An 11677-nucleotide genomic window follows, 5' to 3' on the forward strand; every position below is an offset into this window, starting at 1 on the left:
TCCGGCAGAGGACAGGTAGGCAGTCCTCGGGACCAATGAATTCCTTGTTGCAAAAGTTTTTCAGCTACGGCAAAGTTGAAATTTTATTCACAAGGAATGAGGTGAATCTCCTCCCAGAAAAGCTGGTGACACAAAACGAAGCCCCAAACCGGCAAAGGTTTTAACCAGAAAGAGGAGGCCATTGCAGTCTTGGCCAAAAGGCCGAGAAGCGATCGGCCACATTTCCCCTCCCTTTCTCTCACTCGTCATCGAGAGGCTACAAGAGCCCGAGTCGTTCGGTAGCCTCTGTCCAAAAGCCAGGCCTTCGTCTCTCCGCAGCCCGATTGGATAGAGCCTGCCATGACCTGGGGAGGGGTAGGGGAACGGGCGTGGCCTGGTACTTGGGACTCGAGAGGCAGAGTGAGGCTTACCGTGAGGGTAGTGGCCGGGACGACTAGGCTCGTCGGCGGCTCTGGAGGAGGGGCCCGTACTTACTCGGGTTTCTCTTCATAACGTACAAGTCTTTCGCCTTTTACTAAAGACTTCCGTGGAGAGGGACGCCAATGAGTTAAAACTATTTTTGGCAGGCTCTGCCGTGTGGCCGAGCCTCGTGCGTTTGTGAAAAGGAAATAAAACGCCGCCCCCGGCAAGGTTGAGCGGTGCGACGAGGCGCGCTCGGGAGGAGGTGCTGAGACTCAGCCGTTGTTATGCGCAGTTGAAACCACTGCGCCACGGCAGGGGGAGAACTGCTCCGGGAGGTGGGCGCTGGAAGCAACCAGCGGGGGTTATCGCTTCTCGGCCTTTTGGCTAAGACTGCGATCGCCTCCTGTGTCTGGATAAAACTTTTGCCTGTTTGTGGCGAAGTGTTACCAGGTTTTTGGGAGGATACTCACATTATTCCTTGTGAATAAAATTTCAACTTTGTTGTAGTTGAAATTGTTTCACACAAAGGAATTCATTGGTTCAGAGGACTGCTTACCTGTACTCTGCCGGAATAACATCTCGACCAGGCCAAACAAGACAAGGTAAGTGTGTTTTATTCACCTTTTAACATTTTTAGTAGATTTTATTGCTCTTTTTAGAGCATTCTTTTACCTTATTTTAGTTGACTTGGTTTTAGACTTTTTAGGTGTTTTAGCTTCTTTTTACCACTTTTACGTTGTGGTGCCTCCACCATGGCGGCCAACCATGCCGGCATGAGGAGGCACCACAGTGTCAGATTTACATTCAAAGAAAAAGATGGGAAAACCCTTGTTATGTCAAGGCTTGACTTCTCAAGGAAAATGATCCAGAACATTTTGAAATTCTCCCCGCAGGATATAAATTGTATTTTGACTCTGCCATTTGGAAAAGGTTTCGATGTGAGTTTTGTCTCTGCTGCCGTGTTCAGAGATTTCTGGACACGCTTCGAAAATGAAAAACCCCAGTTTACTGCATTTAATGTTGAGAAACTGACTGATAATGCCGCTAAAACGGTAATTGTCAGAATGTTCAATGAGACTGTGAATGCAGATGACATTTGTTTGTGGCTGGGCAGATTTTGCACTGTTAAAGGCCAGGCTACCAAAGTGAGAGATGAGGATGGCATCTGGAATTGCGCTTGGAGGGTCCCCATCCAACAATGGCAAGACCCTCAAGGCTTCCAGGGCCTGAAACATCTGCCATCCATGATAGTTCTGGGAAACAACAGGGGCTACATTCATTACCAGGGCCAGCCCAAACTCTGCCGCAAGTGTGGTGAGAATGGGCACCTGGCAGAAGCGTGCCAGCAGATCATTTGTGGTAAATGTAGAGAAATTGGGCATACTTTCGAGGAATGCACCAATGGCAGAAAGTGCAATCTTTGTGGAGAAACAAACCACCTCTTCAGAGATTGCCCTAAGTCGTTTGCCAACAAATTAAAGGCAGCAAAGGCACAAAATGGCGGACAAGACGAAGCAGTTAGAGAGCTAATTGAAGAGGCTGGGCTGGAGAATTCAAATCTCCCGCCAAATCCTGTGATTGGAGGAGAAGGACCAGTAGAGGCGGGAGAAGGGGAGGGGCCTGCAGCTGCCCCACAAGTGGAGAACAGGGAGAAGCAGTGGCAGTGCAGGCAGAAGGCGGAGCTAGCTCAGTGACTGGCTCAGAACAAAAATTTGGCCAGTCACAGAGTGATAGCGAGGATGTCCCCCTCCCCAATGCCCAGCCGGCCAAGAGACTAATTTCAGAATTGTCTTCTGAGTCTCCTGGAGCCTCGGAAAAGAGGGGAAGAGCTGAGAGCTACTCAGACAGTTCATCTGTGGAGGAGCCCAGAGTCTTCCCCTCCAATTCGCCTAATGAAGTCTCTTTTTTAACTATAGCTCTGCAATCAACCCCTAAGGACTCAAAGCTCAATGCAACCCTGCGTCAGAGGCCAACTCCTAGAGTCCGAAAGGGAAATGGAGCTCAACCCCGTCATCTCTCACCCATGAGAATGAAGGAAGAGCTCCATTCACAAGAAATCCACTAACTGCTGTTTTTTAAACATTTGAAATCCCCCTTTTTTTTAGTCTTTTAAGATGTCATACCTGCAAATTTTAACCATACTCATGACACTCACCTTCTCAACTATCAATGTGAGGAGTGTGAAGTCGAGAGTTAGAGCCCAGATTGTTTTATCCTTTCTTAACTCTTTTAAGTCTGACGTGTTTTTAATACAGGAATGCGGCCTACCATTTTTAAAACACTACAGAGAATGGGAGGAGTTATGGCCACAAACGTCGATATGGAGCGGCTCAAATGAAAACAAAAATGATGGAGTGGCCATTTTAATAAAAAACCCTCTAGTCTTGGTGAAGGGCAGCACTGTGGTGAGAGATGGTCGGGCACTTTTAACACACTTGACTTTTATGGGGAAGGATTTTAACGTCTTAAATATTTATGGCTTTAATGACAAGAACGACAGGTATGACCTTTTAGAAGACCTGCAGCCCCACATGCTAGGCAGGGCACCTTTAGTTGTAGGGGGGGATTTTAATTGTATTTTAAGCAGGAACGACAGGAGAAGAATAGGGGACGATTTTAAAGTGGACAAGACTTCAGTTTTACTTCAAAGCATATGCAGTGATTTTAGACTTGTGGACTGTTTTAAAACCATGCATCCCAGAGAGGAGGGCTTCACCTGGTTCAGTAGTGATGGCACCCGAGCCTCTCGCATAGACTACATTTTATCACGTGATTGCCCACCAACCGATGCTAGATTGGAACCTGTTTTCTTTTCTGATCACGCAATTCTTTCCTGCACCCTTTCACTCTCTTCCGGTGTGACGGCAGGAAGTGGTCTGTGGAAGCTCAATTGCTCCCTGTTAGAAGACAGGGAGCTAGTTAGGCTGTACAGGGAGCAATACCGAGAGTGGCAGACCCTTCAAGACTTTTACGATACACGTGCACAGTGGTGGGAAATGGTGAAGGGAAAGACAAAGACGTTTTACAGACAGGCAGGGAAAAGAAAGAAAAAGAGGGACAACAGACGCATGTTGGGACTGCAGAAACGGCTTCAGAGGTATTTTAAACTAATCCAACATGGAATGGATTTTAATGAAGAGATAAAACAAATTAAAACAGAGATGTCGGTTTTAGCAGAAATTAATAGCAAAGGTGTGATTTTAAGAAGCAAGGAAAGGGAAATAGAGGAAGGAGAGAAGTGCACAAGATATTTTTTTAAGAAAATCGTAAATAAAGGGGGGGCCATGTTGAGACTTAAAAAAGAAAACGGGTGCACAGCTGACACAACAGAGGAAATCAAAGAAACTGTCGAACATTTTTACCGTGAACTGTACGCAAAAAACTGTTAACGGGGACACCATGACCGAAGTTTTAAAATCCATTGACCAAGCAACAAACGACAACGTGCTTTTAACCCAAGATTTTACGATACCGGAATTAAACAAATGCATCAAATCTTTTAAGACAGGGAAGTCGCCGGGAGAAGACGGGCTTCCCTTGGAATTTTATCTGACATTTTGGGACATTTTAGCACCAGACTTGCTTGCTGTTTTTATGGATTTTGAACAAATGGACCGACTTCCTGACAGCTTTAGAGCAGGGATAGTGACTCTCCTTCACAAAGACAAAGACAAGACGGACTTGAAAAATTGGAGACCTATCACACTCTTAAATTTTGACTGTAAACTTTTTAGTAAACTTTAGCCTCACGCATGTCCTTGTTTTTAGAAGATCTGATTCACCCGGATCAAGCCTGTGCCGTCCCGGGGAGGAAGATCACCGACAGCCTCGTACTGATCCGAGATACCATCTGTTACGCGAGAGACAGAAACATTCGGCTAGTAGTCCTGAATTTAGATTTTGAGAAAGCCTTTGATCGGGTCTCGCACCAGTACCTTTTCCAGGTACTGCAAAAAATGGGGTTCCCGAGAAGGTTTATAGCCTGGGTGGGACTGCTGTACCGGGAGATCAACAGCAAATTCATTGTTAACGGGCATCTGACAAGAGCAGTGGATATAAACTGCGGTGTCCGTCAGGGTTGTCCGTTATCTGCCCTCCTCTACGTTATCTGTATAGAACCACTGGCACAGACCTTGAGAAGGGACCAACGAATCCATGGGGTAGGAGTCCCAGGGAGCGGGGGACTCGAGACAAAATGTATTTTATATATGGACGACATCAACATTTTATGCACTGACCTTTTATCTGTCAACAGGACGCTGGACTTGACTGACTGGTTCGGACAGGCCTCTGGGTCAAAGCTGAACAGAAGCAAGACCCAAGCCCATTTTTATGGACCGTGGACAGCGACTGAGACGACAGGACTCCCCCTGACTGTGACCCAGACTGACCAAAAAATACTTGGGATCAGGTTTGATAGGGAGGGGGAGGGGAAAACAAATTGGGCAGACATAGTAGGGAAAGTCAGGCAGAGACTAGGGTACTGGACACTTAGAGGACTGACTTTAGAAGGAAAGGTTTTAATCATCAAAGCAGTGATTTTACCTTTGCTTTTACTCATCAGTTCTGTTTTTATCCCGCCTAGGAGAGTGATCTTAGACCTGGAACGAGCCATCTTTTATTTTTTGTGGGGCTCCAAGTGGGAAAGACTGAGACGAAGCGTGATGAAGAAGCCAAAGGAGAAAGGAGGAAAAGGAGTGCCAGACCTGCACTTGTTCCTAGGAAGCAGATACACAGCACTACACATCGCAACCGCCACAGCCCCATCCAGAAACCCCAAGACCGCAGCAATGACACGGTTCTGGATGGGGTCCTACCTCAGAAAACTTAAGATCTTACCCACAAGTCTCAAAGTACCAGTGTCTTTTAACCTGCCACCAGCCTATGCTTTTATCCAGTCATTTTTAAGGCATTTTAACCTTGAGCAGGAGGAGTTGCAGGTTTTAACCACTCACCGCTCTCTCATTTCTGTTGTGCAGGAGCGGGAACCAGTGAGTCCAGTGCGCGGGCTTGCATTCGGCGAGCCCTCAACAGTTTGGCGCAACGTGAACCATCCAGCTCTTCCAAACAGACTCCGGGACCTGTCATGGATGGTGGCTCATGAGATCCTCCCAGTCAGGTCCGTAATGCACTCCCGGGGCATGTCGGCGCACTCAACTTGCCCCCGACCAGGTTGTGGCGCGCCTGAGTCGGTAAGGCATCTGCTCTGGGAGTGCAGCGCTGCCGTAGAACAGTGGGCAACGGCCGGCTCCTTGCAATTCCCGTACTTGCCAGCAAGGGAGGTCCTCACACCACAGCTGGTGCTGTACGGGGTGAGCCAAGGAAATCAGATACCAGCACGTACATTTGCCAAACAGTGGCTCACCCTAGCCGCCATCAAAGACGCCATATGGACCTCCAGAAACTTGCTGGCAAGAAAGCACATGCAGATCCCCCCCGTGGCTGTGATCCGGATGGCCGCAGCAACGGTCCAAACGGCCAGAGCTGCAGGCGGCGGGCCTAGGACACAGCCACAAAGAAGAATCGCCTCTGTGCCCATTCGGACGGAGGAGCCGGAGCCACACAAGGAAAGTTCAAGGCAGCGGCGGCCTGACCCTCCGGGTGAGGTTGGTGGGAAGGAGCTACAGGGTGAGGGTCTCCTCTGAGCGCCTGCACAAGATCCCGAGAGTCCAAATCTGTTTGGGGGAGCTGAATGAGTTCCCCTTTGATAGGGACTCACTACACTCCTGCACAACAGTGGACTTGGAGAAGAGCTTTTATTATCCATTTATTTCTTGTGAGTTTTATTTTAACAAATGCACTCCGCTTTGAAGACATTTTAACAGACACTCACTGACATGGACAAGCTGAAAACCATTTTATACCTTTAATTTATGACGTTATCTGTAATGCATTTTAAACACTTTTTTTAAATGTTGTTTTACAGAGAACATTTATCTATTTATTGACATGTTGTATTTTAAAAGGTAACTTGGAATTGACATATTATGAATCATGTTTGAATTGAGTGTCAATAAAATTTTTCTCAAAAGAAAAAATCTGTTCTTATCAGTTTAATATCTGATATGTCCCCTATAAGGGGGCAACATATTAAATGGATTTTTAGCACCGGGAGCTGAGACGAGGGGCTTGCTCCGTCCACTCCACGCATCGACCCGGTATTGCAGTGCCTCCGGGGGCGGTGCACCCTTCTCTGCCTTGTGTAAAACCAAAATACTGACCCAAACGCAGAGGTTCGTCGCTCTGCCGGACGCCGGCCCGAAAAAGGCGCCAGTCGAGGGGGGCGGCCAGCTGAAGCCTCGAAGAAGGCAGCGAGATTTGCACTTTATGATTGGCAGACGACGAGGGGATATTTGGGACCGGCATGGCTGTTAAATGTGCCCTGCACTTCCCCTCCCTTTCTCCCACTCGTCATCGAGAGCCCGAGTATTTCGGATGCTCGGTAGCCTGTGTCCAAAAGCCAGGCCTTCATTTCTCCGATTGGATAGAGCCTCTCAGAAGGTGGGGAGGGGACACTGCGGCGCCTCCGTAGGCCCGGCACGGTTGGCCAACACGGTGGAGGAACCGCAGCGTAGAAAGGATACAAGAAACTAAAACACCTCAAATGAAGCAAGAAAACCTGCTACAACTGCTAAATCGGTGAATAAAACACACTTACCTTCTCGTCTTTGGTCTGGTCAAGGTGGCAGTCCGGCAGAGGACAGGTAGGCAGTCCTCGGGACCAATGAATTCCTTGTTGCAAAAGTTTTTCAGCTACGGCAAAGTTGAAATTTTATTCACAAGGAATGAGGTGAATCTCCTCCCAGAAAAGCTGGTGACACAAAACGAAGCCCCAAACCGGCAAAGGTTTTAACCAGAAAGAGGAGGCCATTGCAGTCTTGGCCAAAAGGCCGAGAAGCGATCGGCCACATTTCCCCTCCCTTTCTCTCACTCGTCATCGAGAGGCTACAAGAGCCCGAGTCGTTCGGTAGCCTCTGTCCAAAAGCCAGGCCTTCGTCTCTCCGCAGCCCGATTGGATAGAGCCTGCCATGACCTGGGGAGGGGTAGGGGAACGGGCGTGGCCTGGTACTTGGGACTCGAGAGGCAGAGTGAGGCTTACCGTGAGGGTAGTGGCCGGGACGACTAGGCTCGTCGGCGGCTCTGGAGGAGGGGCCCGTACTTACTCGGGTTTCTCTTCATAACGTACAAGTCTTTCGCCTTTTACTAAAGACTTCCGTGGAGAGGGACGCCAATGAGTTAAAACTATTTTTGGCAGGCTCTGCCGTGTGGCCGAGCCTCGTGCGTTTGTGAAAAGGAAATAAAACGCCGCCCCCGGCAAGGTTGAGCGGTGCGACGAGGCGCGCTCGGGAGGAGGTGCTGAGACTCAGCCGTTGTTATGCGCAGTTGAAACCACTGCGCCACGGCAGGGGAGAACTGCTCCGGGAGGTGGGCGCTGGAAGCAACCAGCGGGGGTTATCGCTTCTCGGCCTTTTGGCTAAGATCAAGTGTAGTATCTGTTCTTATCAGTTTAATATCTGATATGTCCCCTATAAGGGGGCAACATATTAAATGGATTTTTAGCACCGGGAGCTGAGACGAGGGGCTTGCTCCGTCCACTCCACGCATCGACCCGGTATTGCAGTGCCTCCGGGGGCGGTGCACCCTTCTCCTGCCTTGTGTAAAACCAAAATACTGACCCAAACGCAGGTTCGTCGCTCTGCCGGACGCCGGCCCGAAAAAGGCGCCAGTCGAGGGGGGGCGGCCAGCTGAAGCCTCGAAGAAGGCAGCGAGATTTGCACTTTATGATTGGCAGACGACGAGGGGATATTTGGGACCGGCATGGCTGTTAAATGTGCCCTGCACTTCCCCTCCCTTTCTCCCACTCGTCATCGAGAGCCCGAGTATTTCGGATGCTCGGTAGCCTGTGTCCAAAAGCCAGGCCTTCATTTCTCCGATTGGATAGAGCCTCTCAGAAGGTGGGGAGGGGACACTGCGGCGCCTCCGTAGGCCCGGCACGGTTGGCCAACACGGTGGAGGAACCGCAGCGTAGAAAGGATACAAGAAACTAAAACACCTCAAATGAAGCAAGAAAACCTGCTACAACTGCTAAATCGGTGAATAAAACACACTTACCTTCTCGTCTTTGGTCTGGTCAAGGTGGCAGTCCGGCAGAGGACAGGTAGGCAGTCCTCGGGACCAATGAATTCCTTGTTGCAAAAGTTTTTCAGCTACGGCAAAGTTGAAATTTTATTCACAAGGAATGAGGTGAATCTCCTCCCAGAAAAGCTGGTGACACAAAACGAAGCCCCAAACCGGCAAAGGTTTTAACCAGAAAGAGGAGGCCATTGCAGTCTTGGCCAAAAGGCCGAGAAGCGATCGGCCACATTTCCCCTCCCTTTCTCTCACTCGTCATCGAGAGGCTACAAGAGCCCGAGTCGTTCGGTAGCCTCTGTCCAAAAGCCAGGCCTTCGTCTCTCCGCAGCCCGATTGGATAGAGCCTGCCATGACCTGGGGAGGGGTAGGGGAACGGGCGTGGCCTGGTACTTGGGACTCGAGAGGCAGAGTGAGGCTTACCGTGAGGGTAGTGGCCGGGACGACTAGGCTCGTCGGCGGCTCTGGAGGAGGGGCCCGTACTTACTCGGGTTTCTCTTCATAACGTACAAGTCTTTCGCCTTTTACTAAAGACTTCCGTGGAGAGGGACGCCAATGAGTTAAAACTATTTTTGGCAGGCTCTGCCGTGTGGCCGAGCCTCGTGCGTTTGTGAAAAGGAAATAAAACGCCGCCCCCGGCAAGGTTGAGCGGTGCGACGAGGCGCGCTCGGGAGGAGGTGCTGAGACTCAGCCGTTGTTATGCGCAGTTGAAACCACTGCGCCACGGCAGGGGGAGAACTGCTCCGGGAGGTGGGCGCTGGAAGCAACCAGCGGGCTTCTCGGTTATCGCTTCTCGCCTTTTGGCTAAGACTGCGATCGCCTCCTGTGTCTGGATAAAACTTTTGCCTGTTTGTGGCGAAGTGTTACCAGGTTTTTGGGAGGATACTCACATTATTCCTTGTGAATAAAATTTCAACTTTGTTGTAGTTGAAATTGTTTCACACAAAGGAATTCATTGGTTCAGAGGACTGCTTACCTGTACTCTGCCGGAATAACATCTCGACCAGGCCAAACAAGACAAGGTAAGTGTGTTTTATTCACCTTTTAACATTTTTAGTAGATTTTATTGCTCTTTTTAGAGCATTCTTTTACCTTATTTTAGTTGACTTGGTTTTAGACTTTTTAGGTGTTTTAGCTTCTTTTTACCACTTTTACGTTGTGGTGCCTCCACCATGGCGGCCAACCATGCCGGCATGAGGAGGCACCACAGTGTCAGATTTACATTCAAAGAAAAAGATGGGAAAACCCTTGTTATGTCAAGGCTGACTTCTCAAGGAAAATGATCCAGAACATTTTGAAATTCTCCCCGCAGGATATAAATTGTATTTTGACTCTGCCATTTGGAAAAGGTTTCGATGTGAGTTTTGTCTCTGCTGCCGTGTTCAGAGATTTCTGGACACGCTTCGAAAATGAAAAACCCCAGTTTACTGCATTTAATGTTGAGAAACTGACTGATAATGCCGCTAAAACGGTAATTGTCAGAATGTTCAATGAGACTGTGAATGCAGATGACATTTGTTTGTGGCTGGGCAGATTTTGCACTGTTAAAGGCCAGGCTACCAAAGTGAGAGATGAGGATGGCATCTGGAATTGCGCTTGGAGGGTCCCCATCCAACAATGGCAAGACCCTCAAGGCTTCCAGGGCCTGAAACATCTGCCATCCATGATAGTTCTGGGAAACAACAGGGGCTACATTCATTACCAGGGCCAGCCCAAACTCTGCCGCAAGTGTGGTGAGAATGGGCACCTGGCAGAAGCGTGCCAGCAGATCATTTGTGGTAAATGTAGAGAAATTGGGCATACTTTCGAGGAATGCACCAATGGCAGAAAGTGCAATCTTTGTGGAGAAACAAACCACCTCTTCAGAGATTGCCCTAAGTCATTTGCCAACAAATTAAAGGCAGCAAAGGCACAAAATGGCGGACAAGACGAAGCAGTTAGAGAGCTAATTGAAGAGGCTGGGCTGGAGAATTCAAATCTCCCGCCAAATCCTGTGATTGGAGGAGAAGGACCAGTAGAGGCGGGAGAAGGGGAGGGGCCTGCAGCTGCCCCACAAGTGGAGAACAGGGAAGAAGCAGTGGCAGTGCAGGCAGAAGGCGGAGCTAGCTCAGTGACTGGCTCAGAACAAAAATTTGGCCAGTCACAGAGTGATAGCGAGGATGTCCCCCTCCCCAATGCCCAGCCGGCCAAGAGACTAATTTCAGAATTGTCTTCTGAGTCTCCTGGAGCCTCGGAAAAGAGGGGAAGAGCTGAGAGCTACTCAGACAGTTCATCTGTGGAGGAGCCCAGAGTCTTCCCCTCCAATTCGCCTAATGAAGTCTCTTTTTTAACTATAGCTCTGCAATCAACCCCTAAGGACTCAAAGCTCAATGCACCCTGCGTCAGAGGCCAACTCCTAGAGTCCGAAAGGGAAATGGAGCTCAACCCCGTCATCTCTCACCCATGAGAATGAAGGAAGAGCTCCATTCACAAGAAATCCACTAACTGCTGTGTTTTTAAACATTTGAAATCCCCCTTTTTTTTTAGTCTTTTAAGATGTCATACCTGCAAATTTTAACCATACTCATGACACTCACCTTCTCAACTATCAATGTGAGGAGTGTGAAGTCGAGAGTTAGAGCCCAGATTGTTTTATCCTTTCTTAACTCTTTTAAGTCTGACGTGTTTTTAATACAGGAATGCGGCCTACCATTTTTAAAACACTACAGAGAATGGGAGGAGTTATGGCCACAAACGTCGATATGGAGCGGCTCAAATGAAAACAAAAATGATGGAGTGGCCATTTTAATAAAAAACCCTCTAGTCTGGTGAAGGGCAGCACTGTGGTGAGAGATGGTCGGGCACTTTTAACACACTTGACTTTTATGGGGAAGGATTTTAACGTCTTAAATATTTATGGCTTTAATGACAAGAACGACAGGTATGACCTTTTAGAAGACCTGCAGCCCCACATGCTAGGCAGGGCACCTTTAGTTGTAGGGGGGGATTTTAATTGTATTTTAAGCAGGAACGACAGGAGAAGAATAGGGGACGATTTTAAAGTGGACAAGACTTCAGTTTTACTTCAAAGCATATGCAGTGATTTTAGACTTGTGGACTGTTTTAAAACCATGCATCCCAGAGAGGAGGGCTTCACCTGGTTCAG

At 48.7% G+C, this 11677-nt stretch overlaps 4 non-coding genes and 1 pseudogene across 4 annotated transcripts; all 5 read left to right on the forward strand.

Annotated features, from left to right (window-relative positions):
* The first annotated feature begins 470 nt into the window (after positions 1-470).
* Positions 471-583, forward strand: LOC119890956. Its single transcript, XR_005442363.1, has one exon. It is a non-coding gene; the product is annotated as a U5 spliceosomal RNA (small nuclear RNA).
* A 5836-nt stretch (positions 584-6419) lies between these two features.
* On the forward strand, positions 6420-6594 carry LOC119890941 (annotated as a pseudogene).
* Positions 6595-7561: 967 nt separating this feature from the next.
* LOC119890957 lies at positions 7562-7674 on the forward strand. The gene has a single exon (XR_005442364.1). It is a non-coding gene; the product is annotated as a U5 spliceosomal RNA (small nuclear RNA).
* A 182-nt stretch (positions 7675-7856) lies between these two features.
* LOC119890929 lies at positions 7857-8048 on the forward strand. The gene has a single exon (XR_005442343.1). It is a non-coding gene; the product is annotated as a U2 spliceosomal RNA (small nuclear RNA).
* A 967-nt stretch (positions 8049-9015) lies between these two features.
* LOC119890958 lies at positions 9016-9128 on the forward strand. Its single transcript, XR_005442365.1, has one exon. It is a non-coding gene; the product is annotated as a U5 spliceosomal RNA (small nuclear RNA).
* Positions 9129-11677: the final 2549 nt, after the last annotated feature.

This window comes from Micropterus salmoides, unplaced genomic scaffold (assembly GCF_014851395.1).
Source record: "Micropterus salmoides isolate LMB-PRFRI ecotype aquatic unplaced genomic scaffold, ASM1485139v1 Ms_hic_scaffold_630, whole genome shotgun sequence".
NCBI classification, from domain to species: Eukaryota; Metazoa; Chordata; class Actinopteri; order Centrarchiformes; family Centrarchidae; genus Micropterus; species Micropterus salmoides.